The sequence below is a fragment of the Rana temporaria genome, chromosome 3 (assembly GCF_905171775.1).
Source record: "Rana temporaria chromosome 3, aRanTem1.1, whole genome shotgun sequence".
Taxonomy (NCBI): Eukaryota; Metazoa; Chordata; class Amphibia; order Anura; family Ranidae; genus Rana; species Rana temporaria.
The window spans coordinates 407,863,665-407,878,207 of record NC_053491.1 but is presented as its reverse complement, the minus strand read 5'-3'; positions in this window follow the sequence as shown (position 1 = coordinate 407,878,207).

The following is a 14,543-nucleotide window of genomic DNA, read 5'->3' as shown; positions in this document are numbered from 1 at the left end:
CCTGGTGTGTACGTTCCAGCGGATATTTATCCGCGGATATTTCCGATTTCCAGCAGATAAAAATTTGTAGACATGCTTACAAATCTATCCGCTGGAATCGGCACCAGCGGATCGATCCGGTGGTCTGTACAGACTCACCGGATCGATCCGTCCGAACCCATCCCTCGCATGCGTCGTAATGATTCGACGCATGCGTGGATATCCTTACATGACAGCGTCGCGCACGTCGCCGCGTCATCATCGCGGCGACGGCGCGACACGTCACCGCAATGGGAATTCGGCGCGGATTTCAATCCGATGGTGTGTACACTCCATCGGATTAAAATCCGCAGAGGATTTATCCGCGGATACAGTGCGGCGGACCGTATCCGCGGATAAATCCTATCGTGTGTACCAGGCCTAAGCCTAAATTACTAGGGTATCTTTAAAATGACAACCATCGGGTGAAAAAATCAATAAATGCAAAAACATATAACATTTCCACAGTAGCGATCAAATTAAATAATTGGACCAAAAATATTATCCGAAAATATGTGAATGTCCATAAATAAATCGTAAAAATATTTAGCAATTCCACACATGTACAGAAAGCAGTCCTTTTTGAATAGTGCACATTTTTTTAATATATACATATATATATATGTATATGTATGAACATCCACTGAAATCCTCCACCAGTGATAAAAAGGGCATCAACCCCTCTTTAAGAAAAGCGCTCACCAAATATTGTTGCTATTCACTCTCGTGTTTGGCAAAATAAGCTCACAGGGCCAGATCCTCAAAAGAGATACTCCGACTTAAGTGCTGTTCAGTCTGTGTGTAACTTTGGAAACGATCCTCAAAAGGCTTTTTCCAAAGTTACACAGAAGATCCGGCATGTGTAATTGATTTACACTGCCTAATTTTAGGATGCAGTACCGCATCCGCCGCTGGGGGCATTTCGAGTCGAAATGCCGTTGCTAGTATGCAAATTAGCACTTAAGGCGATCCACAAAGCTTTCTAGCTTCTTTTTTGCGCCGTAAGTGTTATTTTGCAAGTGTAAAATTAGGGCTCGTTTTACAAAGTGTAAAGTTAGTCACACCTTGTAAAGGCCCATTGCAGCGACGGCATTTGGTATGCATTCCCGAGGGAGAACTCCACGTCAATTTGTAAAAAACAAAACCGGCATGGGTTCCCCCCCAGGAGCATACCAGGCCCTTAGGTCTGGTATGGGTTGTAAGGGGACCCCCCCTACGCCGAAAAATTGACGTAGGGGGTCCCCCTACAATCCATACCAGACCCGTATCCAAAGCACGCTACCCGGCCGGCCAGGAAGGGAGTGGGGACGAGCGAGCGCCCCCCCCCTCCTGAGCCGTGCCAGGCCGCATGCCCTCAACATGGGGGGGTTGGGTGCTCTGGGGCAGGGGGGCGCACTGCGGGCCCCCCCACCTCAGAGCACCCTGTCCCCATGTTGATGAGGACAGGACCTCTTCCCGACAACCCTTGCCATTGGTTGTCGGGGTCTGCGGGCGGAGGCTTATCGGAATCTGGGAGTCCCCTTTAATAAGGGGGCCCCCAGATACCGGCCCCCCACCCTAAGTGAATGGATATGGGGTACATCGTACCCCTATCCATTCACCTGGAGGCAAAAAGTAAAAGTTAATAAACACACAACACAAGGCTTTTTAAAATAGTTTATTATTCTGCTCCGGAGGCCCCCCCTGTCTTCGTTATTAGCTCAATTACCAGGGGGGGCTTCTTCTTCCGCTCTCCGGGGGTCTTCTTCCACTCTCCGGGGGTCTTCCGCTCTCCGGGGGGGCTTCTCCGGACTCCGGGGGGGCTTCTCCGGACTCCGGGGGGCTTCTTCCATCTTCTCCCCTCTTCCGCTCTTGACTCGGCGAACCCCGGTTCTTCTGCAGCTCTCCGGTGCCTTCTTCTTCAGCGCTGGCTGCCTGCTATGTTTGTGTGTTAGCTCGATTTCAAACAGGCAGCCGGCGCGGTCTTCTGTGACGCCAGGGTCTTCTGGTCTTCTGTTCTTCCGATGTTGTCTCGTCGCCTGTTGTCGCTGTAATGATGGAAGCGCGCCTTGCATCCCATTTATATAGGCATCACCGTCCCATCATGCTCCGGTAGGTACCCACGTGGTGGGTGCACGTGGGTAGGCACCCACCACGTGGGTACCTACCGGAGCATGATGGGACGGTGATGCCTATATAAATGGGATGCAAGGCGCGCTTCCATCATTACAGCGACAACCGGCGACGAGGCAACATCGGAAGAACAGAAGACCAGAAGACCCTGACGCCACAGAAGACCGCGCTGGCTGCCTGTTTGAAATCGAGCTAACACACAAACATAGCAGGCAGCCAGCGCTGAAGAAGAAGGCACCGGAGAGCTGCAGAAGAACCGGGGTTCGCCGAGTCAAGAGCGGAAGAGGGGAGAAGATGGAAGAAGCCCCCCGGAGTCCGGAGAAGCCCCCCCGGAGTCCGGAGAAGCCCCCCCGGAGAGCGGAAGACCCCCGGAGAGTGGAAGAAGACCCCCGGAGAGCGGAAGAAGAAGCCCCCCCTGGTAATTGAGCTAATAACGAAGACAGGGGGGGCGTCCGGAGCAGAATAATAAACTATTTTAAAAAGCCTTGTGTTGTGTGTTTACTACATTTTACTTTTTGCCTCCAGGTGAATGGGTAGGGGTACGATGTACCCCATATCCATTCACTTAGGGTGGGGGGCCGGTATCTGGGGGCCCCCTTATTAAAGGGGACTCCCAGATTCCGATAAGCCTCCGCCCGCAGACCCCGACAACCAATGGCAAGGGTTGTCGGGAAGAGGTCCTGTCCTCATCAACATGGGGACAGGGTGCTCTGGGGTGGGGGGGCCCGCAGTGCGCCCCCCTGCCCCAGAGCACCCAACCCCCCCATGTTGAGGGCACGCGGCCTGGCACGGCTCAGGAGGGGGGGGGCGCTCGCTCGTCCCCACTCCCTTCCTGGCCGGCCGGGTACCGTGCTTTGGATACGGGTCTGGTATGGATTGTAGGGGGACCCCCTACGTCAATTTTTCGGCGTGGGGGGGTCTCCTTACAACCCATGCCAGACCTAAGGACCTGGTATGCTCCTGGGGGGGGAACCCATGCCGGTTTTTTCTTTGAGAATTGGCATGGAGTTCTCCCTCAGGAATGCATGCCGCTGTCATTTTTTTTTTTCCCCGACGCAACTTTAAGCCGTCGCGATCCTCAAAACTCGGCGTAACGTAACTTCGCGCATGCGCAGTACGGCCGACGCGCATGCGCAGTACGGCCGCCGCGGGAGCGCGCCTCATTTAAATGGGACTCGCCCCATTTGAATAGGAACGCCTTGCGCCGGCGGAATTTTAGTTACACAGCCTGAAATTTCTAGATAAGTGCTTTGTGGATCAGGCACTTAGGTAGAAACTTTAAGCCAGTGTAACTTAAATTGGATTTTTTAAGTTACGTCAGGTTTTTGTGGATCTGGCCCAAAGTATATTGAAGAGTCTCTTGCAAATGCCTTACTCTGTTCAGTTGACTGGCTATAAACTCCACATATAGGGAATAAAATAGAGATGGAAGTCTCCAATAGTGTAAAATCACTTGGGATAACTATTTTATGTAATATATATATATTGCATGTACATCAATTCAAATTAAAATCAGCTTTTTGTTACAGTACAAGGTACAAGTTGGGAGGCACTGCGTTCTCACCACTCCTTCACTCGATAGATGTCAGATCGCCATCCCAGCTTCAGCATACAGTTGCCGTGTAGCCACGCACAACGCGTTTCGTCACTTCCGAATTTGTCACAGGGGTGGACTCTAATCTCAAGGATAATCAGTGGAAACAGGATGCACCTGAGCTCAATTTTGAGTGTCATGGCAAACGCTGTGAATACGTATATACATGTGATTTTTTCATTTTATTATTGTTAATAAATTTGCAAACATTTCAAACAAACTTCTTTCATGTTGTAATTATGGGGTATTGTTTGTAGAACTTGGAGGAAAATAATGAGTTTAATCCATATTGAATTAAGGCTGTAACATAACAAAATGTGGAAAAACTGAAGTGCTGTGAATACTTTCTGGATGCACTGTGTACGGTAATGTATCAGCAAACAAAGCTCAGCTTATAACCCTCTGTCATGCAGCTGCAACTGATTACTTGCCTAAAAGGATAATTGTATTTACAAAGAATTCTAATCCCAATTGCTTCCCCTAATTCTTCCCATCCAATATTTAGCCCTCCTACAGACCTTCATTTAGTAAGCATCCTCCACAAAGAGACAATCCTATGCTAGGTCATGCAACACTTTCATCCTCCCCAAGACAACCAAGAGCACAGTACTGCACATGCTTGGCTTTTATTTTGTAGACATAGACACTAATGGAAAAAAACATCTACTTGCAAGAGAGTAGCCTAAAGAATAGTTCTGCATTAGGACCTATGGAGAAAAAGTCATGCACAGCTTAGTAATGAATAGAAAGTTGTTGGTCAATACAACTTGAGTTGATAAATTAAACTCACTCTGAATTTAAGTGCCTGCTAAAACAGACTTAACAGGATAAACTCTTATCAGGACTGTCCTAATAATACTACTAACCTATTCTTGTTGAACTATTTGACTAACTGAAGAATACCTGCTTTCCCTCCTGCTTAACAAGCTATCGGACTACTAATTAACAACGGATTCAATTAGTGTATTTACACGGCCCTTACTCTCTATATATGAAGAAGAAGCAACTTAAATAGTCCCTAGCTTGACTTCCCATTGCTCCCTGTCCTACCTCCCTTCCCTCACTCACAGGGTTCAGCCACCAGAAAAAGCACCCATTGGCTTGAACAAGGAGAGGCTAACGGGTGTATTTTTTACCTGAACTATTAATTGCCCTTACCAATCTCCTAACAGCTAAATTAAATAATCCATTGGATGACGTGCATAGGATGACGTGCATAGGATGGTGGGGGCCCCTGGGCTTGCGTGTTGATTGAGGTGCCCCCTGTAGCCGAGAAGCAGGGGGGGGTCGAAGTTGTTGAGCGGGGGGGGTGCCGCCAAGATCGAAGCTGATCGAAGTTGTTGAGCGGCGGGGGCATGCCGCCGAGATCGAAGATGATCGGGGGGCTGGGCGGGGGGGCTGCCACCAATCCGAGTTATTGAGTGGGGGGGCCACCAATCGGAGCTGACCAAAGTTGTTGCACGGTGGGGGGGGCCCCATCGGAGTTGTTGAGCAGGGGGGGGGTCGCCGTTTGAACAAAGTTGTTGAGGGGGGGCGCCGATCGTAGTTGTTGAGCGGGGGGTGAAGGGGACTTCTTACCTCTTCATCAGCAGCGGCATGGCTCTTCCTGCTTCCTCCTCCCGGGGCCCCCTATTGGGCGGGGCCCATGGGCTTGAGCCCAGTCAAGCCCAATGGTAAGTCCGGTCCTGCATACAACTCCTGGCTGAACCATTTAAGTCTGGACTAACGCTGTGTCTATGTTTTGTTAACTGTGAGTCCTGTTTGTTATATATGTCCATGACAATCTATTTCTTTTAAATGTTTAATTTTTTCATAAAGTTTGTATTTAAACTGCATTTTTTATACTCATTTGATACTATAATAAATCACTTTGTATCATATTTTGTTTAGATCATTCCTTGTTGCCATTAGTAACCCCTTTTCACTTAGCCTTCCCTTAGGCCCCATACACACGATAGAATCCATCCGCTGAAAAATCCCAGTGAATGGGTTTCAGCGGATAGATCCTATGGTGTGTACACTCCAGCGGATCTGTTTCCGCGGATATTTCTCCCCTGGGATGGATTCCAGCAGATCGAATATTTGCTGACATGCTAAACAAATCTATCTGCTGGAATCCATCCCAACGGATGGATCCGCTGGTCTGTATAGACTCAACGTATCCATCCATCCATCCGAAGGGATCCCCCGCATGCGTTGTAATGAATCGACGCATGCGTGGAATTCCTTATATGACAGCGTCGCGCAAGTCGCCGCATCATAATCGCGGCAACGGCGCGACACGTCATCGCCAGAGGATTTCGGCGCGGATTTCAATGCGATGGTGAGTACACTCCATCGCAGAGAAATCCGCTGAAATCCTCGAGAGGATTTATCCGCGGAAACGGTCCGCTGGACCGTATTCACGGATAAATCCTCTTGTGTGTATGGGGCCTTAGGCTATTCCTCTTCCCCTTTCCCTTTTTTTTTTACAGTTTTGGAATTTATTACATAGGACTTCTTTGCAAGATATAAAACACTAGGAATTAATTTGAGTTCATAAGAAAATGCATTATACATTTTTTTTCTAAAACACAAGTTAAATGTATGCGTTCTTTAAGAGCAAAGAAGAAAAGGAATTACTTAAAAGAGTTAGGAACAATGGGGTAATTAAATTGTCTGGATTTACATTATCGCAGAATCACGACAAGGTGCTAATTATGGGGGTTTGTTATTATAGTTTAGTGGGTATTCACACAGGCATATTAATCTCAATGAGATGACATTATATGATTTTCAAGAGGTACCAAAGAAAAGTATTATTCTAAGAACTACCAGAGATTTGTCAAATATGCATATCTGAAAAAGATTTCAAAGAATGTTGAATACCTAATCCTCCGTTTAATCTACATTGATACATCGCAGACCTCTATGTTGTGTGTTTATATAGGAGCCCCTGGACTGATTTCATTATTAGATTTTACCATAGCCTCATTATATTGATGACATACAAAAATAATATGGGATATTTGGCAGTAAAGTGATCTTTCTTGAGTTCATTTGACCTATTCATAAAATATATCTGTGCATGACTAGGGGAGTTTGCAAACTTTTTCTCAAAGCAAAACAGTGGATAGAATAATGTGATAAGTGTGTTAGATGAATTTCCAGTTAGTCACAATATATTAAAGTTCCCAACTAAAATAAAAGCAGAGAATAGTAACAGGTTCCCTTTAAAGCGGAGTTCCACCCAAAAGTGGAACTTCCACTCATCTTATTCGTCCCCCATCTGGTGCCACAATTGGCACCTTTTGTGGGGAGAGGGGACAGGATATCTGTCTTTGGCAGGTATCCTTTCCCACTTCCGGGAGTCCCTGCCGCGGAGCCGTGACATCACAGCTGGGCTCTGTAGTGATATAAATGTATAGTGTAGTCCGATCAGATAATTGATATTTAGATGTTAGTATGATGACTATAAATTTGTTGTTCTGCAGCAACACACTAGACTCTCCAGAGAATGCATTTTATTTGACTTCCAATAACGAACAAAGTCCAAAGTCCACAGACGATACAAGATCCAACAGAACATATAATTCAAATCTCTTCCTAGACTTGTGCCTCCATATCAGAGAATACATAGAGAATATATTCTGAGTGACAAGACTAACCTACAGGATTATATTCCCTAATCACTGAATAGCTGAGCAATTTGATTGGCTGTCTTTGATCTACATCCTGTCTTTCAGAGTGACAGGTAATGGCCCAGCCGGAGACGGCTTCAATCATCACCTATTCCTAATTTTGCATCCTTGCATACTAATATGCTTCCTCTAATATGTAATTAGATTTCATGTGGCCTGAGATTGGGTTGATGTGTAAAATAGACCCATCTTGTCTCTTTGCCTATTGACAATCGACAAGCGTCTTTTGATGTGTAACATATAATTACAGGTTTGATGTGTAAAATAGACTTATCCTGTCTCTTTGCATATTGACAATCAACAAGCCTCCTTTGATGTGTAACGTGTAATTAGAGGTTACTGAAATCTTGCCTGGTCAATTTTGGACTTATAATACAATATATATATATATATATATATATATATATATATATCATCCCACATAAATCGGCCAACATATTACAACATATATTACAACAGGCTCCCTCCTCCTCCCCCTGCTGCCGGGCCAATAGGAGAGAGGAGCGGGCCTCGCGCGTGCGCAGTAGGGTTCCCGGCATGAAGCCGAATGGCTACACTGCCGGGTTCCCGTACCCGCAATGGCGGTGGAGTACCTGACAGCTGATGGAAACATCAGCTGCGGGTGCCGACATTGCTGGACTCCAGGTCAGGACAGGTAAGTGTCCATTTATTAAAAGCCAGCAGCTGCAGTATGTGTAGCTGCTGGCTTTTATTGTTGTTTTTTTGGGGCGGAACATGCAGAGGTGGTATTGCAACACAGAGAAAGTGTTCGTCCCCGAGACTAAAAGAGGACCAGACTGTGGCTAGTGATAGTAGAAAATGCTCCGGTATCAGTGGGCATAGACATTGGGGTTGCTTTACTAAAGGCAAATAGAATGTGCCTTTTCCACAGAAGTTTGTGAATGTGGTGAAGCTGTTTTTAAAGACTACCCAATCAGGTGCAAAGAAAAAAAAAAACACATGCACATGGTTGGATGAAAGACATCAGCAGAACTGGGAATTGTGTGATGACAGGCTGCTGTAGGAAAATCCAACCGTTTGTATGCTCCATCAGACAATTGTTGTCAGATTTTCCGACAACAAATGTTAGGTAGCATGCTTTAAAATTTTCCGACAACAAATTTGTGTTGTCGGATTATCCGATCGTGTATACAGAAGTCCCTCGGACAAAAATCCAATTATTTGCCGTTTGTATGCAAGGCAAGTTCATAGCCAACACCCTTCAGACAAAAGTCCTACGCTTTGTCCGCAGAAAATCCGATGTGCGTACCAGGCTATAGTCTCTATTTTTTATTTATCTGTCCATTATTCATATTTGTTTAATTTCACTATTATTACTGAAACTTTCACGATTATTACTGAATTTTTTTTTGATGCTCTGTGTTTGTGCCATAAAATACAATTGCCCTGGGTGACAAGTAGGCTAGGTACACCACTATGGTAAATACACATATAGGTTTATGGAAAGTTTTTTTTTTTAAAAGATTGTTCTAGTGACAGGGTCTCATTAAGTTATATACCCTTTAATGAATATTGCAAATTATTTCATTCAAATTTCCTTTATGTCTTATTGTGGAGCTCTGGTCTTACCTGTTTGGAAACTTTTTTCTTTGGTTTGAGACCCCCAATTAACAGGTATATAGGTCTTGAAGAATTTAATACCCCATATTGGTTTCATTCACAGGTGAGACCAACTGCAACATTTTTCTTTGGCCATCATGCAAGCTTTGGGGAAAAGCATAATAAATCGCTCATGCCAAAATGCTGGAAAATCTCTGTGAGCAACATGCCTGCAAGTGCTCATCATGACATTCACAAGCCTTTTTTGCTCTCAGCTATTGCAAATAATGCTCAATTATGCTGTATTGTCTTGCAGATGGAAACAGCCTTGTATCTAGACCAGCCTTTCTCAACCATTTTATCCCTGAGGAACCCTTAAAGTGGAAGTCCACCCATATTTTTTTTTAAAGCCAGCAGCTACAAATACTGCAGCTGCTGACTTAAAAAAAATGGACACTTACCTGTCCAGCGCACCCACGATGTCGGCAGGCGAGGCCGAGCAATCGTTCATCTCTTGGTTGCCCCCGCCGCCATCCTCTGTGAGGAAATCACAGAGGATGCCCGGTTTCCTACTGCACATGCGCGAGCGGCGCGGCCCGTCCTCACTGGTACCCGCTCTCCTGGGAACAGTGTGTTTCCCAGGAGACAGCGGGAGAGAGGAGGCAGGAAGTGGCGTGACTCCCACAGGAGTCTATGCCCAGAAGTGGGTGCAAATACCTGTCTTAGACAGGTATCTGCACCCCCATCCCCCCTGAAAGGTGCCAAATGTGACACCGGAGGGGGGGAGGGTTCCAAAAAGCGGAAATTCAATTTTTGGATGGAACTCCGCTTTAAAATAATTTCCAAGTCTCTGGGAACCCCTGCTACAAATTATATCTACAGCTCACAGTACACTGATATGATCAAGAAGTTATATGTGCTAAGTGAGAGAAAGAATGTTCATCATATTGGCAGAAGGGCACCCATACAGATTGTTAGTGAGAAAGGTGCCTCCTTACATTTGTAGCCAGTGGGAAAAATGATCGTTAGTGCCATGCTGTCGGCTTTGCCAAGTGACGTTGGCCTTGGAACTTTGCTGGCACCAGTGGCGGCTGGTGGTCAAAATTTTAGGGGGGGGGGCGCAAAACAGAACTGGCCCCCTTCACTTGCTCTCCCCCCAAGGCAGGCTCTTGCACTACAAAGTAGTTGGCAGATCTATAGGAAATTGCACAGACTGTATGTATTGTGTATGGTCTGATGAAAAAGGGGATTGGACAGAGTATGGTCAGCTTTAGGACAATACCAAGAAATAAACTACTTTTATATAGGAAAGAGGATGGATAGCCACAATATACACAACCAGCAGGAAGGGGTGTGCAGGGATGGATGGACAGGTAGGTGAGTAGGTGGGTGGATAGATGGGTGGGAGAATGGATGGATGGATAGGTAGGTTGGTGGATGGATAGGTGGGTGGATGATGGGATGGATGGATAGGTGGGTGGATTGATGGATAGGTGGGTGGATGGATACGATGGATGGATGCAGCAAGGAATGAGATATTTAATGATCAGGAGATGGTAGATCTGCCTGTCAGTGTTCTGATCCAGCACAGATCAGTGTACAGTGAAGGAAGCTTGTCTGGATGGATGAATGCAGTGGATGCAGTGGGTGGATGGGATGGGTGGATAGATGGAATGGGTGGATAGATAGATGGATGCAGTGGATGGATAGGATGGATGTGGTGGATGAATGGGGTGGGTGGATGGATGGATGCAGTGAATGGATGGGGTGGGTGGATGGATGGATGCGATGGATGGATGGGGTGGGTGAATGGATAGATGCGCTGGATGGAATGGGTGGGTGGATGGATGGGCTGGGTGGATGGATGGATGGATGCATATGATGGGGTGGGTGGATGGATGGATGCATAGAATGGGTGGGTGGATGGATTGGGTGGGTGGATGAATGGATGCAGTGAATGGATGGGGTGGGTGGATGGATGCGATGGATGGATGGATGGGGTGGGTGGATGGATAGATGCGCTGGATGGAATGGGTGGGTGAATGGATGGGGTGGGTGGATGGATGGATGCATGGAATGGGTGGGTGAATGGATGGGGTGGGTGGATGGATGGATGCAGTGAATGGATGGGGTGGGTGGATGGATGGATGCGATGGATGGATGGGGTGGGTGGATGGATAGATGCGCTGGATGGAATGGGTGGGTGGATGGATGGGGTGGGTGGATGGATGGATGCATGGAATGGGTGGGTGGATGGATGGATGCATAGAATGGGTGGGTGGATGGATGCAATGGATGGATGTAATGGATGGATGAGGTGGGTGGAATGGGTAGATGGAATGGATGCATGGAATGGGTGGGTGGATGCGATGGATGGATGGATGGATGGATAGGGTGGGTGGATGAATGGGGTCGGGTGGGTGGAATGGATGCGATGGATGCGATGAAGGAGATATTTAATGATCAGGAGAATGTAGATCTGCCTGTCAGTGTTCTGATCCAGCACAGATCACTTAACCCTTAAGTTATAGCGGCCGAATGCCGCCAAATTCAGACGGTATAGCACCGCTATTTTTAGCGGCGCCATACCGCCACTGCGCCTCCCGCCCCAGTGTGAAAGGGGCCTTAAAGGGACATGTTCTAAAAACAAAAAATTTAAAAAAAATATGTTTGTTTAATTTTCATTTTTTTTTTTGATGAGTAGCTTTGGGGGGGGCGGCGCCCCTGTGCCCCCTATGGAAGGGCCGCCACTGGCTGGCACCATAAGATGGAAGGTCAATCTGCCACTGTACAAGGAACCCTTAGTAACCTAGGAGTTGAGAGCGGTTATTCTGAACATCCTAATACGGCTACCAGATTGTGGACTTTTTATTTTGTCTTCCGTGTCTACAATTTCACTATCTCTCAGGCTGTAGCTCTTTTAACCTTCCATTCCACTGAACCCGTTCTTACAAAGTGGAATATAAGTACAAGTATCATATACAATGTTACACATACTGTATAAGAGTTCCTGCCTGTGAGATACAGAAGAGAAGCTAAGAATCTTCACCTTTTACCAATGGATTCAGAGTATATATTATTAGTAAGACTGTTCTATTATTAAACATTAGTCTGGGCACCAGCCTGTGCTGGCAGACCCAATTATGATGTAGCCCTAAGGGCTCTTACTATTTAAAGCTGACATTTTTGGTGTAACAGACGTTTATGGATTCAGTTATATGCAGCCACACTGGCTAAAGTTGGGAAAATTTATAAACTTCCTAGACAAATCTAGGTGGAATTTATCTGTTTTCCTCCGAATGCCTCCAGGGTATCAGGGGTATAAGATTGTGTATATATGATTATATAAATGTTTTTTTCCTTTCTATTGGTTGAACTAGATGGGCTTACACTAAAAGTATTGGGATGCCTGCCTTTACATGCACATGATCTTTAATGACACCCCAGTCTTAGTATGTAGGGTTCGATGGATCAAGTCCATCAAGTCCAACCTATGTGTGTGATTATATGTCGGTTTTTTCCTGTATGTTGCGATCATTCAGGTGCTTATTTAATAGTTTTTTTTTAAAATATCGATGCTCCCCGCTGAGACCACCGCATGTGGAAGGGAATTCCACATCCTTGCCGCTCTAACAGTAAAGAACCCTCTTCGTAGTTTAACCACTTGCCGACCTCCTCATGTACATTTACGTCAGCAGAATGGCACAGACAGGCACATGTACGTACCTGTACGTCCTCTGGTTGACGTGGGTCGGGGGTCCGATCGGGACCCCCCCGGTACATGCGGTGGTCGGTAAGCCTCGGGGAGCGATCCGGGACGACGGCGCGGCTATTCGTTTATAGCCGCCCCGTCGCGATCGCTCCCCGGAGCTGAAGAACGGAGAGAGCCGTATGTAAACACGGCTTCCCCGTGCTTCACTATGGCGGCGCATCGATCGGGTGATCCCTTTTATAGGGAGACTCGATCGATGATGTCAGTCCTACAGCCACACCCCCCTACAGTTGTAAACACACACACAGTGAACCCTAAATGTTACAGCGCCCCCTGTGGTTAACTCCCAAACTGCAACTGTCATTTTCACAATAAAGAATGCAATTTAAATGCATTTTTTGCTGTGAAAATGACAACGGTCCCAAAAATGTGTCAAAATTGTCCGAAGTGTCCGCCATAATGTCGCAGTCACGAAAAAAATCGCTGATCGATTATTGCGATTTTTTTTACCAAAAATAGGTAGAAGAATACGTATCGGCCTAAACTGAGGAAATTTTTTTTTTTATATATGTTTTTGGGGGATATTTATTATAGCAAAAAGTAAAAAATATTGCATTTTTTTCAAAATTCTCACTCTATTTTTGTTTATAGCGCAAAAAATAAAAACCGCAGAGGTGATCAAATACCACCAAAAGAAAGCTCTATTTGTGGGGAAAAAAGGACGCCAATTCTGTTTGGGAGCCACGTCGCACGACCGCGCAATTGTCTGTTAAAGCGACGCAGTCCCGAACTGTAAAAACCCCTTGGGTCTTTAGGCAGCATATTGGTCCGGGGCTTAAGTGGTTAAGGTTAAACCTAGTTTCCTAAAATTTTAGTGAGTGACCACGTGTCTTGTTAAACTCCCATCCGCGAAAATGTTTTGTCCCTATTGTGGGTATTTGGGTGGGGATTGGTATTTGTAAATTCAAATCATATCCCCTATCAAGCGTCTCTTCTCCAGAGAGAATAAGTAAGTTCAGTGCTCGCAACCTTTCCTCATAACTAATGTCCTCCAGACCCTTTATTAGCTTTATTGCCCTTCTTTGTACTCGCTCCATTTCCAGCACATCCTTGCAGAGGACTGGTGCCCAGAACTGGACAGCATACTACAGGTGCGGCTGGACCAGAGTGTTGTAGAGCGGGAGAATTATTGTTTTATCTCTGGAGTTAATCCCCTTTTTAATGCATGCCAATATGGGAAAGCAGACGGCAATGAGATGGAGACAGTTTACCTTAAACTTAAATAAAAGAATTGACACAGACCACTTGCTGGATAATAAAACGGCCGCGGATGTTTATTGTTGTTTTAAATTGAATAATAAATAAATAAATATTAAATATATAAATAATATAAATATGATAATTGATAATTTAATATATAGAAATAAGTACAGCTTTAGCAATCCTAGCCACTACGGCCCAGGCTGCAAACTACCCAACCAAGCTTCAACACATCCAACCTCCTATAATCATTTATATATATATATTTTCTTCTTTCTTTTTTTTTTTTTTTTTTTTTAAATTTTATTTATTGAAATCATAAACTTATAACCATCAAGACGTCCCCCTATGCACACGCAAAGGTGACCCCAACACACAAAAACATCCGCGACAAAATGAATACAGGGGAGGGGGGGTGGGGAGAACACCACAGTTCTTCCGTCCTCTGGAGCGACTGAGCTGTGAGCCACGGACCTCCGTATTTATAGCCCTGACTCCCAGCCGGTTCAGGCGAGTTCAGGCTACTTTTACGCGGTCTTTTTCATTTCTGCCTGGCAGCAGGGGTTGACCTATCAGTGGCCTGGTTTTGAGCGGGCTCCTAAGTCAC